Here is a 24,782-nt window from a genome sequence, read left to right as displayed (position 1 = left end):
CCTTGATTTTTAACTTCTTTTGCTAACTTATACATAATATGACATTTTACTAAAACAATTTAGAAAAAATATTCTGAGATTTTGTTAATTGGTTTATTTTTCCAGTGCCATTTAAGTATTCAAATTCAACCGTATTTCTATGGCAAATTTTCAACACTCAATTTGATTACAAATAAAGACCATTTCTGGAGTATCAGAATGGAATCTCATTTACTGCAAAATTTACAATGCTTATGTAAATTCTAAATGACTGCACCCTGGAGCCACACAGACAGCTGTCACATACTTAAAGCTCAGCCCGCCAAAAGTTCTTGAATAAGGACCCCAGCCTTACTAGAACTGTCATTCTTATCACTCATCCTTTTACTGCTTGAGAACAAACAATGCCCAGAGATAAGCAGAGATTTGAGTAGCTATGCTTCTCAGTCACTAGTCACTATTTTTATTTTTCACTAATTTTACTGCTAATGAAAAAGGCTTACTTAAAAAGAATCAAGCATTTCCAGTTAACTATTAAGACTGAAAACTAATTTATGTAAAAATTCACCTGTAATGACATGTTCTTTTAATGTTTTAATGTATACATATATATATGCATATGCATATGGATTCATACACAATCATAGACTCATAGAACCCTGTAGTTTGAAAATTACCTTTCAGATCATTGAGTCCAGTAAATGGTAGTAAGAATATCTGATATAATCACAAAAAAAATACATTCAGGCATAATATAATAGCATAGCTTTCCCAATTCCTTTCTATCTTTTACTCCAAAGATGACACGTCTCCTTAAAATAATTATGCATTCTTACATTTTAAAACATAAATTACTGTAAAAAGACTAGCAAAAAGTGGTCTTTATTTCAAAAATCCACTCTAAGTCAATGGGGACTGCATCTTCTAAAATCAGATAAGTGGTATGCAAATCTAGCACAATGCAGAGGACTAATTTTAAATGTAAGCACTCTGAAAGGATAAATAGAAGCAGAGGGGGGAAAAATTCACATATTACATTTATTGTCATAAATGAAAATACAAGAAATACAACAACTCTTCATGAAACTTTGCAGTCTTTAGAAGTATAGAAAACTAGATACTTTCACCAGGGAGAAGTTCATCCAGTTTTTGACAGCCTCAGATATACATTCCTTTCTTAGTCACTAATAATTTTTAGAAATAACGTGCAAGAGGAAAAAGGTTGAAATAATGATAATGAAATACAAAAAAGAGAAAATACTGCATTTTTATTTAAGGCAAATTTTAAGATTACATTTTTCAAAAAACAGATTCTGTTAGAAACTGCATCATTTCTTAGACAGCTTTATTTTATATAGTCCTACAAAATTTAGGGAAGTGTTCCAAATTTCATTGCAATAGATTTTGGTCTTCTTCTACTAATACATTATTAACACCATTAATACTAATAAAGGGGAAAAAATAAGAAGCAATTCTATCAGGAAAATGTATTATTATTTTCAGTAATAACTGCATCTGCTCTCAATGACTAAAATCAAACTTGTCGTTATATAAAACACTATACCTAAAAATGGAAATTTGTTTCTAAGGACTATCAAGGAGGATATGAAAACTCATTAATGAGTTTAAAGACTTCTGTTAAACAAAAGCAGAGCACTTGAAAATGCTTAGAAATCAACATAACTACATACAGCCTGGAAAAATATATTAGTAAAACAGAAAGGGATTCAATTCTATAGTGCTCTTGATCACATAGTCATTTCCAGCTGCAGAATATTGATGTAAATCATTATAATTTTAATATTTCTAAGAAGGTAAGTATGTATGTATACTCAAAAACCAAACTGATTGGAATCTGTGATTTTAGATTTCTGGGACTTTCCACTATTTCTTTCTATTGTTGGAAAACTGAGTATAAAAGCACCTCCTTTATCAAATTTTCTGATAATTTTGACTTGCAAATAAAGCCCAAAATGTCAATATTTGGATGGCCCATAATAAATGGATACTTTCTGCATATTTCACTGAAAACATAGTCCCTTTTACTGCTTTTTTCAGAGCTTAAAAGAAGAAACCATTTTGGAAGCTTTGCCAATAAGCTTCCCTGAATAATAATTCAGTGAATAATATGTTGGAATATATAAATAAGTGATAACCCATTATTTACATATATATGTTTTGAGAATATTAATTCCAGTAATGAGAGAGAGTATCTGTCTGATTTATAGGCCAGTCACTATAGTTTTATACAAAATAAGGGGATGATTAATGATTTCCTTTTCACTTAATTTCAAACTTTTTTATCTTTTTCTGTTATGATTTCTCAGAAAGTTGCATCTTATGTCCCTTCAAAAGAATACATAAAAAAGTATTACCCTAACAGAAAGATACATTCAGCTATGAAAGAAAAAGATCTCCAGGTAGCTGGAACTCAACAAGGTATAATCAAAGAAATATCTCGAGCAGAAGCTGTTTCAAACACTTGAAATGTACAGTAGAGTTTGTAACTGTGTGTCCTCCACCTGGCTGCTACTGGTTCTTTGGGTCTTTTGAGTTACTGATTTTTATCCAGCTACAAAAACTTTCCAGCAGAATCATGTTTTATTAACCATTGCTATGTCGCAGGTCTCAAATTGCTACACGCAGACCTATCGTTCCCATTTACTACAGACTAGCATACAGATAGTAACTATGTAATGAATGTTGATTTTAAAGTATATACAAACGTTATGATTCAAAAGTTCTGTGAAGAGATCATCTAAACTCACTATGTGCCTCCCTAGCTCTGAATTTCCACAGAAGTACTTTGGTGTGACCTCCTTGGGAATCTTTCAGTTAACCAGCATGTACATCCCATGGACCTAAAAAAAGTATGGTTGCAGTGTTATTTCCAAGCCATTGGCAAGACTTTTGACTTTTTGAATTTTAAATAACTGCTGAGAGACAAACTGGTACCTCACTTCTAATTGACATGATTTCTCTGCTGTCAGAGGAGTAGCCCAGGCTGTCAAAGAGCTTTGTTTACTCCACACTGTACACCAACAGGGTAAAAGTAACCTCCCAGACTTCCCAGGAAAAAGCTTTAGAGATTATATTAAGAGATGTTAGGTTGAAGCAGATAAATTATCTTGGCTTCTTCTTTTGAAGCGGTGCTTATATGCAATAAGAAAATATTTAATGTGTTAGAGACATACCACAAGTGTAAAAATAGCTCCTATATCCTCTCAAAGTTGATATGAATTTGAAATTCTGAATTAGGAGGGATAAATGAATCCAAAATTTTCAATTTCTCTCAGCTTTTCAACTGCTGCACTATTACTGTGGATTACTTTACTACTACTGGTAATATTTTTTGTTTATTATTACAGTTTATGAGGGACAAATACGGTGGCAAAGTTTGTTCACTGTGGTTTGAGATATCTATATGGCCATTCAGAAGACATTGGATTCAGTACACAGCTTTGAGGTTAAAGAGATAGGTTATGCAAATGGATCAAAATGAGAGTCCCTGCAAGCCTGCACATAAACAAAGCAGTGATACTAGTGATTTAAAGTCAAAAAGGGACAGAAACATATTTTTTGACACTACATGCCAAATCCAAATTTTGGGTTTGGGCAAAGCCAAATTTCCAAACCCCAAATTAAGACTCCATTATGTCTTGCCTCTAATCAGATTTCAGGGGTAGCATTTGTTTCAGGTTGGATCTATCAGTTACTCATGCAGTTACCACTTTAGGCAGGCCTCCATAAAACATAGCTACCTTCCAGCCTGGATACATGGATCTATGTATCAGCTTGTAATACTCAAATCTGTAGGCCAGCAAGACTTCTAAGACTGTACACTGTAGCTAATTTCCACAGTAAATTTTGGGAAGCATAATCTAAGTGTGTTCAATATCACAAAACGTGAATGGACGAGAACAAAACAAGAGACTTATCTCTGCCACTGCAATGCAGAGAAAATACATCTGTAATTAAAATTATCTAACTATAATCTAATGTGGATGTTTGTTTGTCAGGATTAATTATAACACACAAATGTTGTTTATGGTTACAAGTACACAATTAAGGACAACACAGTATAAAATTCAAATAACATATGGCATTTGTAGAACCAGCAGTGCCACCATAAAAAACATACCAGTTGTCATATTTTATTAATCTTATGATAAACCATTGCTGCATTGTAATTAAATGAACAAGACAGTCAGCCAACATCATTATCAGAGCTCCTGTTTTCTTTGAATCTCTTGTAACTTAGAAATCCAATTATTTATGAAAATTACATTGTTTTATTGAATGTGAATTACTGTAGGGATAGCAGACTTGAGTTATTCTCCAGTAATATTATTCCAATATAGCAATGATTTATGCCAAGTATTAATTCTGTCATGTTTCATATTGTATCTATTTATGCGTAGTTCTTGGCAAGAATAACTAGCCCAATATTCCTTAGGTAATGAGCTATTAAGTTCAACAAGTGAACTTACAGTGTCCTTCGAAATATAACATTCACATTTAGCTCTCATTCATGTCAGAGGTTAATAATTTCACAATTTAATAACTTCCATCAATCAAAGGTAATCAATATTATTTTGTTTCGTATGGTGGAACGAACATAAAATTTGGTAACATATCAGTAGCAACCAAAATGTGAAAAAAAAAAAAATTCTTTTCATTATTTGAGAAGATTTTAAGAATTAAAATACCACTGAAAATGAAATGAAAAGCTAACACATTGTGAAAAGATAACCCTAATTATTTTCATTACAAAAATAAAACCTGGAGATATAAACCAACAACAGATGAAGTATCTTAAATTAATTTTGTGTTGCAGTGCTGACCACTCTTTGGATAAATAATCATTAAAATAATGTCTAATCCTATATTACTGATTCTTCTCAGCAACAACAAAAAATCAAGAACCTTAAATCTTTCAGGGTCTTGTACACATCTTGTAAGTGTTCATCTTACATTGAGGGGCACCAGATAAAAGACATTTTGCCCCAGAATGTCTTTGGTATTACTATGTAGACAGCTAAATAAACTATCATCCTATTCTGATTTTAAAACTCAACAATACGTCAAGTAGACACTCCAGTTACTTCACTAAGAAAAAATCATTTGACCTAAAATGGGTGAAGTGGTTCAAATGGCAAACTAACAGTTGCAAAAACAATTTCTAGTAAATTCTTGGAGATCTGAGATAAAAAAGAGACTAATTATATGTGAAATACTGAACATATTGCATCCAAGAAGAAATTAAGCAGAATTTTAAACTTAGAGGACTGTCATACATGTTTTTCTTGTTCTCAGTGAATATAAAAATATGGGCCACAATTATATTATATAAACCTCTCAATTGAGAAGTTACAATGTCCAATCTGCTTCTTAAATGCTAAGTATTTTCAAATTACTTAATTTTGTGTACCTAAATCTATGCAATTGACATAAGGAGTCAGTTCTCACAGCAGAATCCTTTCTGGAAAGGGCTCTGCAAAGGATTTATCTAAAATTGAAAGGATTGTGGGAGAAGCTCTGGCATGTGCATAAATAAACAAGAACAAAACACCTCACATAATGAATCACATGAATTTTTATCAAAACACATGATATTTTGTCTAAAACTGCATTGATATCTGGATTGCAGAGTAAACCTGACTGATTAAATACATTTTCATGTGCAGGCAGAGAACTACATCTTTATAACTCTTAAATCAATAAATTAAGATGCTATGAAGGACAGAAATAATTGATATGTGGATAGATACGATCATTCATTAGCTTATGCATGTTTTGGTTTTTTTTTTTAATCAAGACAAAGAAATATTTTAAATCTTGCTTTTCAAATTGCAGCTTTATTCCACAATAATCTATTGACTGGAGCACAGGGCATGTGACAAACAAACAAACCAACCAAAACAAAACCAAACCCACCAGAAAACAGTACATCTAAAACTGCAGGGAGAGTAGGAAATCTGAATCTACAACTACTATATCCTAATAAACTTCTATTGAAAGGGAAACAAAACTCTTCTTGCTGTGCTCTGTATCTTAAGAAGAAGGACTGTTAATCATCCGTGGAGAAAACAGCCTCCCTGGGGATTGGTATTGTCTGAAGAGTAATGGCACTAAACAGATACTTCTCACTACTGGCTAACTATTGGCTCATCATTCAGCACTCTAGTCTTCTAGTCAGTCTCAAATATATCAACTTGTTTAGGAAGCTAATAGTCCGCCAAAAATGACTGGGATTTCAGTCTACAATGAACAGATCCGAAAAATAGACTTAAAAATAAGGAACCACAAAAATATTCTGCAGTGCCTAGTCCTTTCCAGAGCTGAACTCAAATTAATTTCACACAACACTTACCCTGTTTGTTTCTTTCTATTAATGGAGTATTTTAATCATACTGGAAACATGTTTGTTATAGCAATGTTTTGTAAATAATATTTTTTACTGTTTCCAAATGAGCAATTCATAAACAAAGTATATAGAGAGTAATTACATGAAACAATGAATTTTGGAACTACGAGAGAAGAGAATTTGCTTTTAATGTAATTGAACTAATTTTTGTCATGAAATTGGATTGACATATTTTGGAGTACACATCTGTAATTGCTTCTGCAAAAATAAACAAACAAACAAAAATCAAACCAAACAATCAAGCAAAAATAATTCCTAATCTGCCCAAGCAGTCTGGTGAAAGAGAGGAGACCTAACAAGTATGACTTACCTGAATGAGAGCAAGAAAAGGGATTTGAGCTCTCTGAGACCTCGGAAGGCAGTCCTGAGTTTTCTGGACTGTATACAGCTCTGCATAAATTATATTTGTGGATCATAATGAGAGATGTTTGTATGACAGAAAAATACATAATTTTAATTATATGTTGTGTAATTAATTCAAATTTCTATACAAGCAGAGTAAATATTTGGGCAGCTCCAAAAGGAATTTAAAAATTCAAATAATTTAAAAAGAATTCAGTGCTTTTTTATGATTCTGGGTCATCTTATTAAATGCCAGGCTAACATATTGCAAACCACTATCCTCTCTTTTTAATGAAAATGAAATAATGAAAAATACTTCCAAAACCTTCTGCATAGATTTTTAAAAATGTAAATTAAACTGTACACTTCAAATTGAATTAAAATAGGAGAAAGAAAGATTCTATAAATCTTCATCAGTGAACTCATGCCCAACTCTAACAGAAGACATATTTCAAGGAAAGGTTTCTTCTGTCATATCTTCTGACACCTTCATTTCTTCCAGTTTCTTCCATCACACTGCCAGAATAATATTCCCAAAAAGTGCATGAAGATCAAAAAACCTTTAGAACAACAGAAGGAACATAACAATTGCCATATCAAAAGGGGGGGGGGGCGGGGCGGGTGTTATTTCTTATTTTTTATTTTGGTTTGGTTTTAATTTCCCTTCTTAGCCATTCTTCATCTCATCATTTACATGGCCATTTCTGTAGCATCACTGGTTTTCAGTCATAGAGGACTTTTATTTCTCAATTTCACTTGACCAAAATGATTCCATACATGATACTCTGCAGGGCACATTACCAAGTTAGACTTCTATCCAGCCAGGTAGCTTTCTATCAAGGAGGCATAATATGACATGGGAGTCTAATGAGGTTAGTCTGTGCTTCAATAATTTCTGTTGGACACTAACTTCATTGAATTTATCTGACTTTTCTGACCAGTTATTCTTTCTAGCATCTATATAATTCCAAATAAATAGGTTATTAAAGTACAAGTAAAGAAGTACTGACAGGAGAACTTAGTGGCTGTGGTGCCATTCAAGTGCATCTGAGACTCAGACTTCATATTTCTATCTGTCCATATAATACACTTGGTTAAGAGCTAACACAGCATTTATGAATTTATGTTGTGTAAACACACAAACACAATGCACAGGCAAACCAGACTTCTACAGGGTTTGAATACACTATAGCGAGAAATACCTAAAACCGTACATAAAAAAAATTCCAAAAAAACAGGCACTAGTAAATGAAATATGCCAAATATTAAAAAAAAAAAAAATACTGCCAGTAGATGTGTCTTTAGGTATCTTAAGCAGCTGCAACTTGAAGGAGAAGGACACAAGGGACTGTGTTATATTTGTCATGTCACTGAATGGTAAGGCAACTGGATGGTGCCAAGTCTTACCATTGACTATAACGCAAAGCACAGATTTAGCTTTCAAAACTACATGTGATATCTGAGCACAATAGATTTTGAGTGTGTGCAGTCTGGAGCTCATTTGCAACTTGCATGACCCTACACTTACTCTGTCCTATGTTCTTACCAATTTCTGTCATTTGGCCACAGAACTATCCTTTAAAATCTGCCTTACAACCTAAACTACATTTGAAAAAGGACCTGGAGACAGCAGAGGGGAACTAGAGATTAAAGACTTTGCCTCTGTTAGTAGCAAACCCAAAGACTTTAAGTGTGAGAAACATTCAGAGAAGGGTCAAGTTCCAGATAATATCTGTACAGAAAACCAGATCCACTGATGGGCTATTTCCACACTTGGAAAATATACAAATATCTTTTGGAGTTTAGTGTACAAAATCATAACTAATAGGTATGTTTCAGCTACATTTTCTTCAATAAATAAATAATAAAATGTAATACACAGCTAAAACAGAGGTAATAATTTTAAGTTCTCAAAGTAAAACTCCAGCAATTGGCGGTAATTTTCTTTATAGTTAAAATGAAGAACATGGAAGGAATAATCAATACTTCTGAAAGCAGAATCGACTTTTGAGTGCATTTTTTAATTAACTTCTTAAATCACAGTTTGCTCTTAATAACATTTTAACATCATGAAATATTTTGTTTGCAGTGTTCACAAATGTAGACTATTTTTTTAATTAGCTAAAACCTTTCATTCTCCTACTTGATGACAAATCTTCATACAGAAAACACAAATACAGTGGACTGCAAAATTCTCAGCCACAGCTTTGTAACTAATTTTTTTCCTTTCAAAGTTTTTAAGGATCATTTAAATGAAATCTAAAGGTCTAGAAGAGAATTTACTTTTTTTTCTAACAAGAGAGATATTAAAGTATGTTTTTACAGTACAGATAATTTTCAGTGAGAAGATGATGTCAAAGTTGATAAACAAGCAACAAATAAAACATGGCATATAATGATGATGCATAAATATGATAATAGCATAAAAGTAAAACTTTTTGCAAGGCTAGAGTGCTTGAGAAAATTAATCAAAGCCAGATGGCTCTGATAGTTATTTGACGTCTCTCAATGCCAAACACTACTAGTGGTGTTACTGGAAAAGTTAACTGACAACAGGTATGTTACGAAGAGAGGCACAAAAGTGATGGGCACTTATTTCTACCTGTGCTATAACAATTTGGCATTTTAGTCCCCTTAGTTACCTGTGTTAATGGTATAAGAAAAAGCTTGTACTTAAGTGTCCATAGACATGAAGATTGGCTTTAAACAGCTGTGAACTTACATAAAAGGTGAAATCCTGCTAGGGTTGCAGGTCCATGGCTATGCTGCTGGCTATAACTGTGTCCCGAGATAAAGTTAACTGAGCTGGACATGGCACGGCAGGGGAAATGGCTGGATGTGACAGATAACAGTATGAGAACCTGAAATAAATTACAGAGTACCATGAGTCATGGCATGGGGTGCAGAGGTGGTTAAGGCAGAATTATCCAAAAAATGACCAAAATTCACAGCTAATTGGAGGGATAACTTGGCATCTTCATGATGGCAGTTTCTCACAGGCAAGAAGTGACAAGGCAACCACGTCAGCAATGACCTACAAGGCTGAGGTTACAAAAGAAATGGTCACAGAAATACCCAATTTGGATAAAGATGCAGCAAAACAGGGATCAATAGGGAAGAAGTAATTGAGGTCTTTGTAGATAGGTAGGTGGACATTGGGGCATAGAAAGGGAGGTGGCAAAAAGAGAGTTAAGATAAAGGAAAAGCAGTAATAAGGTATGTTAATGTTGAAATTGGTGCAGCCTGGGTGTACCTTCTGGGCAGTCCTGCACTTAATCACTGTAGCCTGAATCAGGACTGTAGACAAAGCCTGCTGCTCTGAGCATAAATCAGAAGGTCAGCCCTGAAGGAAAGACATCTTGAAGGAGCACATCTGGAAAACCAAATCTACAGTGTCTCCACAGGAGGTCTCGTTCCTGACAGCACCCACATCTGCCCATCACCTCTAACAAGAATAAAACTTTGATACAAACATTCCCATGCAATTCAGATTTCAGGTTTTTCAGCTGCAGATGTAATTTGAAATAATAAAAAGAGATTCACTGGAAATATGATGTCAACATTTATTATTTTGGAGATGTCAAAGGAATACTTTTCTTAAATTATTTTTTTAAATTGCTAGTGTTCATGGCTTAGGATTTGTCCAACCACAATTAACAATTTGTACTTTTAATAGTACCAGAATGCTTCTTTTTTGGACTTATAAAAAGATAGAGATGTGAAGCAAGCAAAAGGCAGACAACAAAGACTGCACACACAGGATAGATTAAACTACTAGGAAAATTTTGCCTGAGATCTGAGACACTTTGTTTCCTGTACCTGAGGAAGAACTTGGATTAGTATCTTGAATTTATTGTAATTAAATGGCATTTTCTCACCTTAATATTTGGCAATATATGCATACACATCTACAACATTGCTGGGCTGCAACTCTCTTAAATGGTATCACCAACTAAGCTATAAAACATAAATACATAAAACATATACTAGCAAGAAGAGAGAAAATTCTTTTCAGAAGTATTTGTTAAATTCTTTATTCAGTTTGCTTTTTTTTTTAATGGAGCCTTTATGACCAAATGGAGAACTTTCAATATCCACTGCCTACTTTGAAAAAAATTCGGAATAAACTGCAAAAAAAAGTAATTTATTGAGCTAGAATCAAGTGCTACATGTTATAGAATCCCTTGCTTCAAGAAGACTAAATATGTATAACCTTCCTTTTTATCAAGTAAATTTCAACAGAGCCTAATTGTGCAGTCTGTCTACCCATCCATCTCTAAACCACATTCTCTCTGTGCAAAATGCTTTTTCCATAATTTTTTAGTAAACTAAAATATTTTCACCTCATTTACCTTAGATTTATACCTCTTGCTCCACAGAAGCAACACATGACGAACTCTGAGCAAGAAAAACATAAACTTTCAGAAGGAAGCAGCAGAAGTCTACCTCAGCAATAATAATTTCTTTTCTTGATTAGAAACAATTAAATATGGATTTAAAGAAATGAAATTTCCCATCTCACCTTCTACAGATTTATCCTCCATTTGAACACTATGACTTCCAATAAGGATTTCATTCTATAGCACTTTAGTGTATTCAATAAAAAAGTAAATTTATCAAAACATGAAATATTTAAAATTTCATACAGTACAGGATAAAGAAAAAAAAAGGTTACCATGTGACCAAATTATAGGATACTAGTTATTTTAAGAGATAACCTGGTATGGTTTCGATTTTAAACGGGTAGGCAAAACACTCAGCTGTCCATTACCAGTTTCTTTTTCCAAGTGGACATGAGTCACATTCATTAAAATTGTCATATTTCAGCAACTCTGACATTCAGAGACAGTTTTCAAAAGTATCTTTGAAATAGTCGCTTCTGTTGTCAAGATGCCATGGAAGTTACAGCCTCCATGGCACTCTACAGTCAACTGTTGGAGAAATGGATGCATGCTGGAATGGTGGCAGTGACTTCACAACTCATAAGCAGGCAATGCTTCTTAATTAATTAAATAACATTAATTAATAAGATAAGACAAATGAATTCATCTCCTTGCTGAAGTGCCTTGTTCAACACTCTACCTTACATTTCTTGAAGGAAGAAAAAAATATGTGACAAAACCCAGAAATCAATCAAAAAAGACATGGACTTAAATGTAAATAATGTTTTTTCATTTCTTTCAGCATATTCCATCAAATTTTGAATTTTTTGCGTTTGTATTCTTACCAAAAGAAATATCCTAGATAGTTTTATGATCCAGTTTAAAAAAAAGTTGCACCATAAACTCTTCTATAATTTGGTCAAAAGCTTATGGTTGGGCTTTCAGCTCTGAAACTCGTCCATGAAGATGCCTAACTCATATCCACTAGATCTATCTCAAATCCTGTAGAAGACACTTTCAGTTAAATCCTTTTCATAGCTGTTACTTTACATCTCTATTGTCTTTAGGTTTCCTTGTCATCAGGGTTCTTCATATTTTCAACTATATGATACCTTTATATATACTGTAGATGTAGCTAAGGTGCTAAATCTGCACAACTAATGCAGCTGCAGTACTAAGGCTTATAAAATTTCTTTTCTGTGCCTTCAGTGCCTTGCTTATCAACTGTATTGAGATGGAAAACATGAGGCAAATACAACATATTATTACTTTCCATACAATTTAGGTTAATAAAAATGAATGCTATATTGGGATATTTTCCAAGAATTGTTTACTGCCAAATGTTAATGAATACTAATTTGAATTTAATCAGGACAGTATTTCCCATAAATTTCCAATTAAAAGGAATATATTTTTCTATTGCCAAGAGATAAGTGGTGTTCAACAAAGTTTAAAATATATCTAAAATTCAAATATGATTTTGATACACACTTTACTAAATACATATCAAGAGGTATAAAAGCCAGTTTATTGGAGAACGGCATACAATCTACTTAACAAAGAGATTTAGTTTATGATTAAATGTTGGGTGTGTTGTGAATCAGATATCAGTGGGCAGCTATCTTTAAAGGTACAAAGATAAATATTCACTAATAAGAAAACCTATATTTAACATTGAGAAATTCATTTCAATTTTTTGTTTTGGAAGATGAGTTATTCCTTAAAAAAAAATTATGAATTCCACCAATGTTAATAATCTGAAGACAAATTTCAGATAACTATTGAACCTGAAATCCACATAGAATCATAGAATGGTTTTGGTTGGAATGGATGATGAACTTGTTCTAATCCCCCTGCCAATGGGCAGGGAACATTTCATTACACCAGGTTGCTCACACTTCCAAGAATAGAGCATTCACGACAACTCCAGCCAATCTGTTCTAGCGTTTCGCCACCCTCTCAGCAAAGAATTTTTTTCAAATATCTAATTAAGCCTTCCCTATTTCAGTTTGAACCCATTCCCTCCTTGTCTTCTCACTACATGCTCTTGTAAAAAGCCTCTCTCCATCTTTCTTGCAGGCTCAGTTCTAGTACTGGAAGACCACAATCAGGTCACCCTGAATTCTTGTCTTTTCCAGGCTGAACAAACTAAGTTCTCTCAGCCCTTCCTTGTAGGAGAGATGCTCCATCCCTCTAATCATCTTGGTGGCTTTCCTCTGGATTTGTTCCAATGGGTCGTCCTTCCTGTACTGGGGACCACAGAGCTGGATGCAGCACTCCAGGTGGGGTGTCACCAGAGAGGAGTAGAAGGCAGAATCACCTCTCTTGACTTGCCTTTGGTGCAGCGCAGGGTATCTGTGATTTCCTTGTCTGTAAGCGTACATTGTTGGCTCATTTCTCATCGCTCATCCAGCACCATTCCCAAGTCCTTCTCAGCAGGGCTGCTCTCCATCAGTTCACTCCCCAGCCTGTGTTGATACTGGGGATTGTCCCGACCCAGCTGCAGCACCTTGCACTTGATCTTATTGAACCTTACGAGATTCCCATGGACCCACTTCTCAAGCTTGTCCTGGTTCCTCTGGATGGCATCCCCTCCTTCAGGTGTGTCAACAGCACCACTCAGCTTGGTGTCATCTGCAAATTTGGTGAGGGTGAGTCATCGATGAAGGTATTAAATAACACTGGTCCCAGTATGCACTCCTGAGGGACCCCACTTGTCACTTATGTCCATTGGGACTCTGAGCCATTGACCACTTCTTTCTGAATGCAACTTTCCAACCAATTCCTTATCCACCTAGTAGTCCACCCATTTCTCTCCAATTTAAAGAACAAGGGAAAAACCTTTACTCCTGGTAATCTGCAATGCTTAACTGCTAAATTACTTCTGGCTCCATTTTGCACATCTGTCATTAGTCATCTTCAAGACTAATCCATCATTAAAATGGCTAGCTTGCAGCAGCCTTTCTCCGTTTGGTCACTGGGCTAGTATTAATTTTCCTGTCTTCAGTAAGTTAACAGTAGCCAAGATAGCCATAGCAATGGAGGGTGTACATCCTGTCAGCTTATTGGAAGCAAAAGGATAAGCAAGAAAGAGCTGAGTCATTACTTAAGGAGTACCAAACATAATTGATGCTGGGAAGGATGAAGTGTTTACACTTTCCTGCTTCAGCTTTCATTAAGGAGGTTATGGATTAATGGACATCACACTAAGACAAAATAAGGAAAAAAGTTACTTAGATATAGGTCAGATGAAATTTCATCAAGTTGATGAACTTTTCTGCACAGGATTTAGAAAAATGGCTGAAAAAAGAGAATAAATGATCTTCCAAAATATTAGGAAAAAGCAAAAACTTTTTTTTTTTTTAAAGGAGGAAAATCGCCCTGGCAAACTGGCTCCCATTGAGGAAGAATGTTAGTACAAAAAATATGGAATATCAAAAGATGTTTATTGTTGGCCAGTAAATTATGCCCTAACAAATTTCATTCAACCAGATACCTCATCTCATTGATATGTTTGAAATATTAAGGTATTTCATATAGTGTTTGGTACTATTTTCTTAAATGACCTAGAAAATTACAGTGAAGAAAAATCTGCCACAAGGTAAGAATATAAATGGTTGGAAAACTGTACTTGGCTGCTGTTCATTGCACACAGTAGCACAAGAAAAAATGTTGTGCATGTTTACATATGTATTTGTCTTCACTATTGTTTAATATATTTATCATTTTATAACAGAAAATAGAGTAGACTATTCAATTTGCAGATCACTTCAGACTTGGACTAGGCTTTGGAGACCACATTAAAATTTAAAGAGACTTGAGAAACTGAAGTTGTTTATCTTCCAAAACAACTGCAAACTGAATGCCAACAGTAATGCACTTTTAGCTTAAAAGAATATGAAAGATTACTGTTGTCTTCACTTAAAAACTACATCCTAATAGTCAAACTGCACATGAATATTTGGGGCAAATAAGAAAAGTGCCCAAAAGTTTACCATAATGATTCTATTACCTGGTATTTTCTTCAGTCCCCTTCTTTTAGATTATCAGAAATAACAAGCCTTCTCTTTTTAGGTTTTCTAGGTAGCAGTACTTTGTACTGCTGATATAATTTCTACTGGACAGTCAATATATGTTCTGGCCATTGCAGTATCCTAATTACTGACCTTCTTTGTTAATTATGCCTTCTTATTAGTTATATGCTGTTGCAATCAAAGTGCCAAGCTCAGGTTAAAAGAAAATAACAAAAAATATTTCAGCCCTTATATATACACTTGCAGCTACAAAGTTTTGTCTCAATTTTACATCTAAATTTAAGTTATATATAACCTTATGGAACTGCTAAAACATAGTGGAATACATTAAAAAAAAAATACAGACTTTCCATTAAAAGCATTTTCTAAAAAACCAAAAAAAATCTGTCAGTTACAATTTACTCAACTTTGAGGAGAAAGTTGAGGGTAGAAGGAGGGAAAGAGAGTTAGAGAGAGATTAAGTAGAAAGTTATCACCACCATGTAGATTTTTGCAGCATCCCGCTGGTCCTTCTTCACCCTGGTCTTCCATGGTGGGGTCCCAGAGTCATTCTTCTGGAAGTAATGCTTTTGTACAGTTCAAGTCCCAGGTTCCAGTCCACAGGGCAGAGATGCCATTCCCACAACCTGGGTTATCATGCGTATCCTTTCCCACAGTTTCCGACCATATAATTTTTTTTGTCTGGATAAGTCTTATCTCAAGTTCCCATAGTCTGCACACTATGGTGTACTAATTCCAAGTCTTCACTTTTGTTAGACATGGAATGAAGGCCTTCCTGTTTTGCCACCTGTGCTTATCTCAAGTTCCTGATGTGGTGTCTTATCTTATGGGAACTTTCTTCTTTAACAGTGTTTTGAGAAATGCAAATGCATTCTTTAAGTCCTCCCAACATTTTACCTCTAAAAAAACCTCTGGGCGAGGGATTAAAAATATAGCATAGTTTTTCAGGAAAAATCAGAGAAAACACTGTAGGAAAACAATTCTGCAAATAGAAATAATTATAATCATGTGAAACTTCAGATATATACTTATGTAAAACATTTTTTAGAGAGTCCATAACCATAAAATCAAATCTTTCTGCTTTTGTACTATGTACTTAAAACCAGGAAATTTCAAGCAATTTGTGATCTTAAATTGTTAACAGTTATTACTGTAAGTGTCATGACATTTGGATGGAAAAGTATCCTTTCAAGTTGTTCAAACAATTACAATCCTCTCATCTGAATCACAAAGCATTTTTTTCAACGGAAAAAAACCCCAACGGTATACACTTTGGGACACTCAGTTCAAATGAAAGTGTGAATAAGCAGATGACAAAAAAAAACCCATTCTCAAATATTTGGTTTTTCAATGTGGTCAGACACTGAATGTAAACAATCAAAAGATTATTTGTACACATAGTCATAGACAAAGCCCCGTCTTTCGTTTTCAAAAGGAAGGACAAGATAAGCAGACAAGAGCTTATTTTATTGCCTTATGCTCAGTGCTGAAGAATTTTTTTAAAGAAATAATAAATTTCTGTAAAAAATACTGTAACTTCTTACACTCTTTAATGCTTTGATTGTGATATGAGATGCGAAAGAATGAAATGCATTGTAAATAAAGATTTCATTGTCGTTAACAGTTACTTTAAAATTAAAATGGCAGGCAGAGATCTCCAAGAGCACAACTACATCCGTATTTTATTGTTAGGATTCCCAGAAAGAGCATGAAGTCAGAAGTTGTCCAAACATCCACCATTTCTTGAAAACAACAGAAAAATATCTGTAACTATGCAATATAAAATTTTAAAGTACTCTTACTCATGCGGTGACAAGGCACTTGATACAAGCAATAAATACATTGACTGAAACTAGAAAGTTTAATTATCATGGAGAAAAGGCTAGTAACTTCCTAATCTGGAAATACACAAGTTTTCAGTCTGGGAATCTGTCTACTGAGACCAGAAAATACAGGAAGGATAAGGTATTAAAAGTTTGATGCTAAACAGTAACTCAAGCCAGAGAATATATCTCTGTGAGGATAGGGGTCTTACATACCATGAGAGATGGGGAAAATAGGGAAATGCTTCTCCTGTTAGTGTGTGTATTCACAAGAATTTATAGTAGTAGGGACAGAAAGCTACATCCAAAGGGAAATGAAACTGTGAGCCGAAGAAGAATTGAGGGGAATTCATGATCATCATGTTACTTGTTTTAATCCATAGTATTAGACATTTAAGGAGCAACAAGATTTACTGCTTAAGTAATTGTGTGAATGAGATGGAAACAAAATTTTAGATTATTTGATTTTTTCTTGATTCAGCTTAATTACAGAATTTTGTTTATATTTTTCAATGGCAAAGAAAAAAAATAGAGGTTCATTTTAAACGTTAATAGAAGTTAATCTCTCTTCTGTGCTTCAAAATATTTTACTCTAATTGTAGGTTGCAGGAAGAAAATGTTTATTTAGAAATGCATACAGTAATGCTGTTAGATGGTAAATTTTTGCTCTTCATTTTATTTCTGAAATAGCATAAACTTTAATATAAAATGATATGATTACACTTGCTACTACACATTAATCTGAGCAACTATATTATATTCATCCATGTATTCCTCAAATTAACTGTCTATATACATAATGTAGTGCAGTTGAAATTAATTAATTTCTACTTCTCTGTTTTTCTACTTAGATGACAAAGTTTGCAATTTAGAAGGTAAACAATATTATCAGATGGGATTCTTTAAAACAACCCAATATTCACTTACTTAGACAAAACATTTTGATTTTTATGGTTAAATTTTTTAGGTATATTATGTTTTCCTAGGAAATAAAACAACAAAGTAAATCATAAGTCAGATTTATTAAAAAAAAAAATTCTTTTAAAACAACCTGGTCACAGAGGGTCATTACAAAATATCTCACAAATGTTTTCAATGGCAAAATTCGCTGAAATAGTATTATTTTTAACTTCAAAAGAACCTGTAAGCTGAAGTATAAGCATCGTAAGGTCATGTCTAGAACAGTAAACAAAATCTCCCTATGCCTGTTCTCTGCTCTGTTCAGCCTCTGGACCCAGGCCAAATGGCATGGTACAATTTACCTCCATATGGCTAAATGCTCTTACCCTCCAAAATGCTGGCTGTATTCAAAGTGCCTACTGAGTATGTTCCCTGACTTATGCTAACTTCTGAATGAGTGTGCAAGATGCTGGTATGTACAAGCCAAAACTGTTTTAAGACTGTGATGCCTTATCAGTATTGACCAGTATGCCAGTTACATTGGCTGTTTAATTTAAGTAAGTCTAATATAATTTACTACTACATGTGTAGTTGTAAAATTCTAGCAATTCCCTTTTTATAGAGCCTATTTTGCAAACCATTGGTGTCTACATTACTGTGAGTTGCCAACATATATTTGGAAGTTTTCAATTCAGATTAAAAAATAAACATTGAATAAAAGATCAGCAAGAAACCTCATATTTTTTGAACAGAACATGAAAGCAAACCAGTTCTAAGAAGATTCTGACTCACAGAAAAATGACAGCAACTATTACTGAATCTAGCGAAGAAAAACCACCCTATTTTCTTTGCATCACCAGTATTTCCAGAGAGATCTATATCATTCACAGAAATACCACTAAAAGTGTTAGTTTGAGATCAAAACAAAACAACATAGTGATTTTTATAAGATATTCTACCACTTAAAATATATAGTAACAGCATCTACGTGAATCAGCAAGTGGTACGATGACCAGCCTCCAAATGCTAAGGGCTAAGGATATTATGTGGAGTATGGCATAGGAGCAGAAAGGGGTATGCTCAAACCTGCAGTAGATGGAGTTCAGCTGTTTCTCTTGACCATAACTTAGGAGAGAATCCATGACACTTTCTTCAAATAAGGAGGATTTATAGCCAGCTTGGGAACTGTGGGTAAAAACTATGTATTTCACAAGAGAACTGACAACTGTTACAACCAGAGAAATTGTGGGAAATTATTTAGGAATTTAAGAACCTTAATATTCCTTAACTTTCCTACTTTTTGAAAATAATTGGTGTCATAATTTCATGTTGTCTAGCCTTAGTTTACTTGTGAATCTTTATCCATGACTAATCCTGTAGCATTTACATTTCTTAAGTGAAATTCTCTGACCATTTAAAAACTGCTTGAGGGTGTGTTTATACAACTGCTTGTGATCATGATGAAATGGATTAAGAAATTACTGTCCCTCAAGCTTATATAAAATAAGCAACTGCTCTTCTAGGCTCCTGCAATGCAGAATAAAATGTATCTGTTCAAGTTACCACTAGGGGTAATTCATATATCATTTTTTTATCCGGCATTACTAAGGAAGCACTCAAAAAGAACAACTGTGGAGAAGCAATTTTTTTTACCAACTGAAATAAATGCAGTTGGTCATGTCACCACACTTTCAGAAACCTGGCCTGTATTGTGCTCTCACTTTTAATTTTGAGAAATGACACCATTTAACTTTTTAACTTACTGAAGGTAAAATCATTCTCAGCAGTTCAATCTCAGTTGAAAACTCACTACAAAATAAACATACATAAGGACTGACAAGTGAATCAGCTCTGGTTTATTTTTGTCTGGTTTTATTATTCCTTTCTTGCCATTAGAAAACAATCATAGTAAATAAGCGTAGGCATATCTATAGTATTTTAAATATGACTATGCATACTACTATGGGAGGAAAATCAGCTCAACAATTTGACTCAGAGGAATGCCAAAGCATTATGTGTATACATTATAAACAATGTAAGAGTTTAATTTCCCTCTACTACCACCTATTCCCAGTGTTTCTCAATTTACTTACCAAAACAGACTCAGAATATATCTACACATCATAGAACTTGTTCAAAAGCTTTGTACACAGCAAAAGTTTAAATAATAATTCTAAAGCATTATTTATTTGCTTGAATCACTTAGCACACTGACATTTTCTGCACAAAGCTTGATCTCTCAATGGATGTCCCATCCCATCAATTTCTCAACTTTCTTTAGCTTGTATTCTACAGTTCTGTTTCATAGCATCTTTTTAACACCCTCTAGCTTCTGAATGTATAATTAACCACCCACAAAATAAGCATCTTTATAGCTGAAGTGCATGTTCATTCATTCATGCGAGAATTCCCACACTGAAGTGAGAATTGTTGTAAAACTTCATTCTAGTACCATCCTTACCCAAAGCACAGTGCTGTCTCTTAATTTTTTTTTTTTTTTTTTTTTTTTTTTTTGGTGCTTGTTCTCATCACAATTTAGTGTCTTCTGGATTAAAAGACAGGATAAAATTCAGTAACAAAAATATGCCTTATCCTTTTAATTTGCTGAGAGGTATATCCCTTCTCTTATTAGTAACTATCATTTCCCAGCACACCCATAAGCTCATCAACCTCAGACTCATTTGCTGTATCTTTCGACTTTATGTAATACAGAGACTCACATAGACTAAGACCACTCTTAACCCTAAGGGGTTTCTTGGCATGATGGTTCCTCTGTTGCTTGTTTTATCAATCAGTAACTGCAACTGAAGTCAACTTCAGTCCTAATCCCCCAGTTCTCCCTGGAGTACAACATGTAAAGAACTTGATGTAAATCTTGTACCTAACAATAAACCGTACTCCAAACCTTTGCAACAGGAAGGAGGAAAAAAGAGGGTTAATAAAATCTGACTCGTTTAGATACCTACTTCAAGTTTCTTCTCTTTGGAAGGGCTTTTTACTACTTGAAAGATTTATTAAAAGGATATATATCCCTAGGCCATTTTTTCTACAAAACACGAGCATGAGACTTCCTTAGGGACATGACTATGTGAATTTATTTCATTTGAAGAGCATTAGAAAGGCAAAAACACAAAGGGAAAGTGTCAGGAATCTGACTCATAACAGGACCATAAAGATTAACCACTTTCATCTGTTTGCTTGACTAATATGTAAAGAAAAAAGAGCCATGAATACTTTCAAGCAAAGTCTGTAAAGTTATTCAAGATTTGAGTGGCAATGAATAATCCAGGAAAACTACATCAGGGATGAAGTTAAGAAACGCTGTTTAATAAACAAAAACACAATGTGATATACAGCGTGCAACCAACACACAGGAAAAGTTTACCTGTGATCATTATTATTTTGGCTATACTTCATGGAACACATAAGGTACAGATGGAAGGCTGCAAGACATCAAAATCTTTCCCTTTGACAACTTAAAAGACAAGTGTAATTTCATAGTTCTGTTCATATGTCTATGTCAATCCCATATGAGTAGACTAAGACATACTTGACTAGTAAGCTAATTACATTAGAGTAATTCCTATGAGTAAGGTCCCTAGAACTCCAGTAGAGAACCATTTTTTCTTCTTCTGGATGGAGAAGCAAGTCTAGGCAAATTACAGAGTTAAGTTAATCTTTTTATGTACCAGAAGTTTCAACTGAAACTCAAACACATTTTGTGTTCTTGTCATGCAATAATTTAGAATATGTTCTTAGTCTCACTGGCATATGTCAAAAGCATTCACTGGGAAACATGAAGATAAGAATCTGTGAAAACCTAACTAAACCAACCTGTTTAATTCTTTTACTTCATGCTCAGGAAACCAATTTATTAATTAACTATCAATACTGACAATGACTGATTTTTCAATGTAGCTTTTCTTGGGGGTAGCTCTTGTTTACTGTACATTGACAAAGTAATTGTGATTGTGATATGAACTATGCTAATCAAGACAATTTTCCAGATTTCATTTTACGATACTCAAGTGTTCACTCATCTTTATGTAGGAGAATCAGGCATACATGCCAAATTAATGCATCTCTTACTGCAAAAAGTATTTATGTACTAAAATATGAAAGAATCAAGTAATGCTAAGAAGTATGTCAGTGCCTATACATGGTATTTTGAAGTGATTTTTGTTATTTAAAAAAAAATTCAAGACTTTATTTCAGTTACTGACATAACTGAAATAAAAATATATGAATAACAGATAACCTGGAGTATTTTCTACCTCTTTTCCTTATAATTGCTTGATAGCTTGTACTGTGACAGGTGATAAAAAACCTAAATCACTTTCTTGGGTGATACTGTAATATATATTCATTGAGTGACCTCTGGAGTATATTTAGAAATATACTTTGTTGGAATGCACTGTCATTTATATTTATCTATTTTGGTGAAGATAGAATGTCTAACCTATCAATTGTTCACATCAAATGATCAATTTAAGTACTAATGCAGATTTTAAAATGACTAAGATTTATAACATGGCAAGGAAATGATGCAATTCTCCTCAAATCAGAGTATCTGAATTGGCCTAATCAGTTAAGAGGTATTAAACACAGAAGAGATAGCAACCTATCTATATGTTCATTGATTAAAACTATTTTATATGTAGATATCCCCATCTTTTAGAGCATGTAACTAGGCACTAAGTAGCCAGTATTCACTATAGATGATTTCATATATTTCATCATAAGAGACGCATTTCTAGACTCTCAGAAATTATTGAAGTTTCATCTGTCCTATTCTAGATGAAGATTTCTAGGCATTTCTTCCTGCAGTTCTCCTAAGCAGCACATAGTCAGATCAGTTCTCAGATAAAAATGAACTGTCTCTTTTGTTTGGTTTAGAATGGTTTTTGTCTCTTTTTTTATCACTGAATACTGAGAGCAAACTTGAGGCACCAGGGAGTTTTCAGTCCAGCTGTGGTGGTATAAATCAATCTTTAAAATGCACAGTGGCAATTTTTCTTCCTTTGAAAGTAGGACTTGGTGCCTTGAATTCTTGCACTGTTAAATCCAAGACTTTATCAGTATTAAACACAAACCCTAATATTGGTTTGTATCCAGAAGCAATACTTCACTGATAAACTAAACAAAACAGTAATATACTTCAGCCATGAAGTAAATATAACAGTAATAAAATTTTTAATTTGTGTTTGATTTCTGTGCTTCCCTGGAGGAATTTTCAAGCTATAATACTTTATGAATGAGGAGTTAAAACAGACCAGCTTGAGGGAAATAATTTCTTCAACCTCTTTTCTTGATTTCACAAAGAGTTAGAATAACAGACTTTTGAGAGCTCATGAGTACATGGGTAAAGCTGGCCAATGCAAAGATTACTGGATGAAAATACAATCTATTTCATCATTTTCTTAGGGATAAATCTTCTTCTAAAATATTACTTGGTAAAGTACAGGTGAATTGCAGGCATTCTGTGTATCATCTTATTGCCACCAACTTTTCATGCATGAGGTTTATGAGCTAGCAGGTGACGATGTGCAGTTTTGCTGCCATATCCTCTCCGACATTTCACCATAGAGCTTTTAATTCTGTAATTATGTCCCCAATGCAGTGTACTCTGTGACACCCCTCCCAAGTGGGCAGATGTTCCTAAGCAGATTTCTTATGTTGTGAAAGGAACCTCCTTTGGGTTTAGCACTGTCAGACTGCACTAAGAGCAAGTATGAAAGGTAAGAAGCAGATGTGTTGTGCAATTTCTGTTTGACACACTGTTCCTCTAGCCAATGTTTTCTACTGGTACAGTAACACTGAGCCAACAGGCTAATGAATGGAGCCTGCAGAATACATCGTTAACCTGTAACCTCATCCAGGCTGCATGCAGTCTATTAAGTCTGTACTCCTATGATTCACATTTTTGTGTTTACTGCTGCTGATACATTTGTTGTTGCACTTTATTTGGCTATATTTGGTATATATACAGCTGTCTCAGAACTAAAATACCAAGGTGAGGAGACCTGCACTGGAGACAGCACGAGGCTGAGAGGGGCAGTTAGTGACCTGCCGACTTACTTGCACGAGGAAGCCTGAAGCATCTTTTTCCCTCTGTCTCTTCACACTGACGGCCCCAGAGCACATCTGCGTCACATGCAAGGGAGGGGGCGGCTTGGTGAGAGGCGCCGAGATAGACGGAAAATTGTATACTGAGGACCTTGACAACCTCACGGGCGGGATTTTTTTTTTTTTTTCCCCTCCTACGTACAGTGCATATAAAGGAGCTCCGTTCTCTTTCTGTGCCAGCTCTCGGGCATTGCCATCCCAGATAACGGAAGGCATGGGACTCCCCAGAGAAACGGGATGGGAAGGCGGGACGTGGAGAGAGGCTTCCAGGTGACTTTTTCCTCTCTGTCTGCACTCGGTCACGGAGCTGTAAGAGACTGAGGAAGTGCCACCTGCCTCCCGCTGTGGCTGCCGCCGCCGCCGCCGCTCCTCTCCGGGCTGTAGCTCGCTCCCCCGTTAATCAGACTAGCGCGTCGTCGCAGCCTCCCTCGCCCGCTCTTCCCTCGCAAGTGTCCGTCTCCCCTGAGAGGTGTCTCTCATTTCTGCCTCTCTCTCCTCCCCTTTCCACTGATCACCGTGCGGTTCTCGTCAGCTCTGGGCATCTCTCCCTCTCTCTTTCTCCCTTTCCCGCTGGGCGTCTCTACCTCCTCTTGGCTCTGTGCATCGCTCCATCCATCCTCCCTCTCTCTCCGCACTGGTGTGTGCGCGAATCTCTCTCCGCCCGGCAGCTGCCACCCCTCGCCCTACAAGCCCAGCGCCGCCCGGAGGAGCCGCCGCCGCCGCTGCCGGAGCGGGGCCGCCCCGCGCTGCCGCTGCCGCCGCCGCCTGG

At 35.0% G+C, this 24,782-nt stretch overlaps 1 long non-coding RNA gene across 1 annotated transcript; it reads right to left on the bottom strand.

Annotated features, from left to right (window-relative positions):
* Positions 1–8,750: 8,750 nt before the first annotated feature.
* LOC120410827 lies at positions 8,751–24,748 on the bottom strand. The gene is made up of 2 exons (XR_005603179.1): positions 23,966–24,748; positions 8,751–9,609 (listed from the first exon to the last, which is right to left on the bottom strand). It is a non-coding gene; the product is annotated as an uncharacterized LOC120410827 (long non-coding RNA).
* Positions 24,749–24,782: the final 34 nt, after the last annotated feature.

Source organism: Corvus cornix, chromosome 1 (genome assembly GCF_000738735.6).
Source record: "Corvus cornix cornix isolate S_Up_H32 chromosome 1, ASM73873v5, whole genome shotgun sequence".
NCBI classification, from domain to species: Eukaryota; Metazoa; Chordata; class Aves; order Passeriformes; family Corvidae; genus Corvus; species Corvus cornix.
This window is presented reverse-complemented; position numbering and strand designations above follow the sequence as displayed.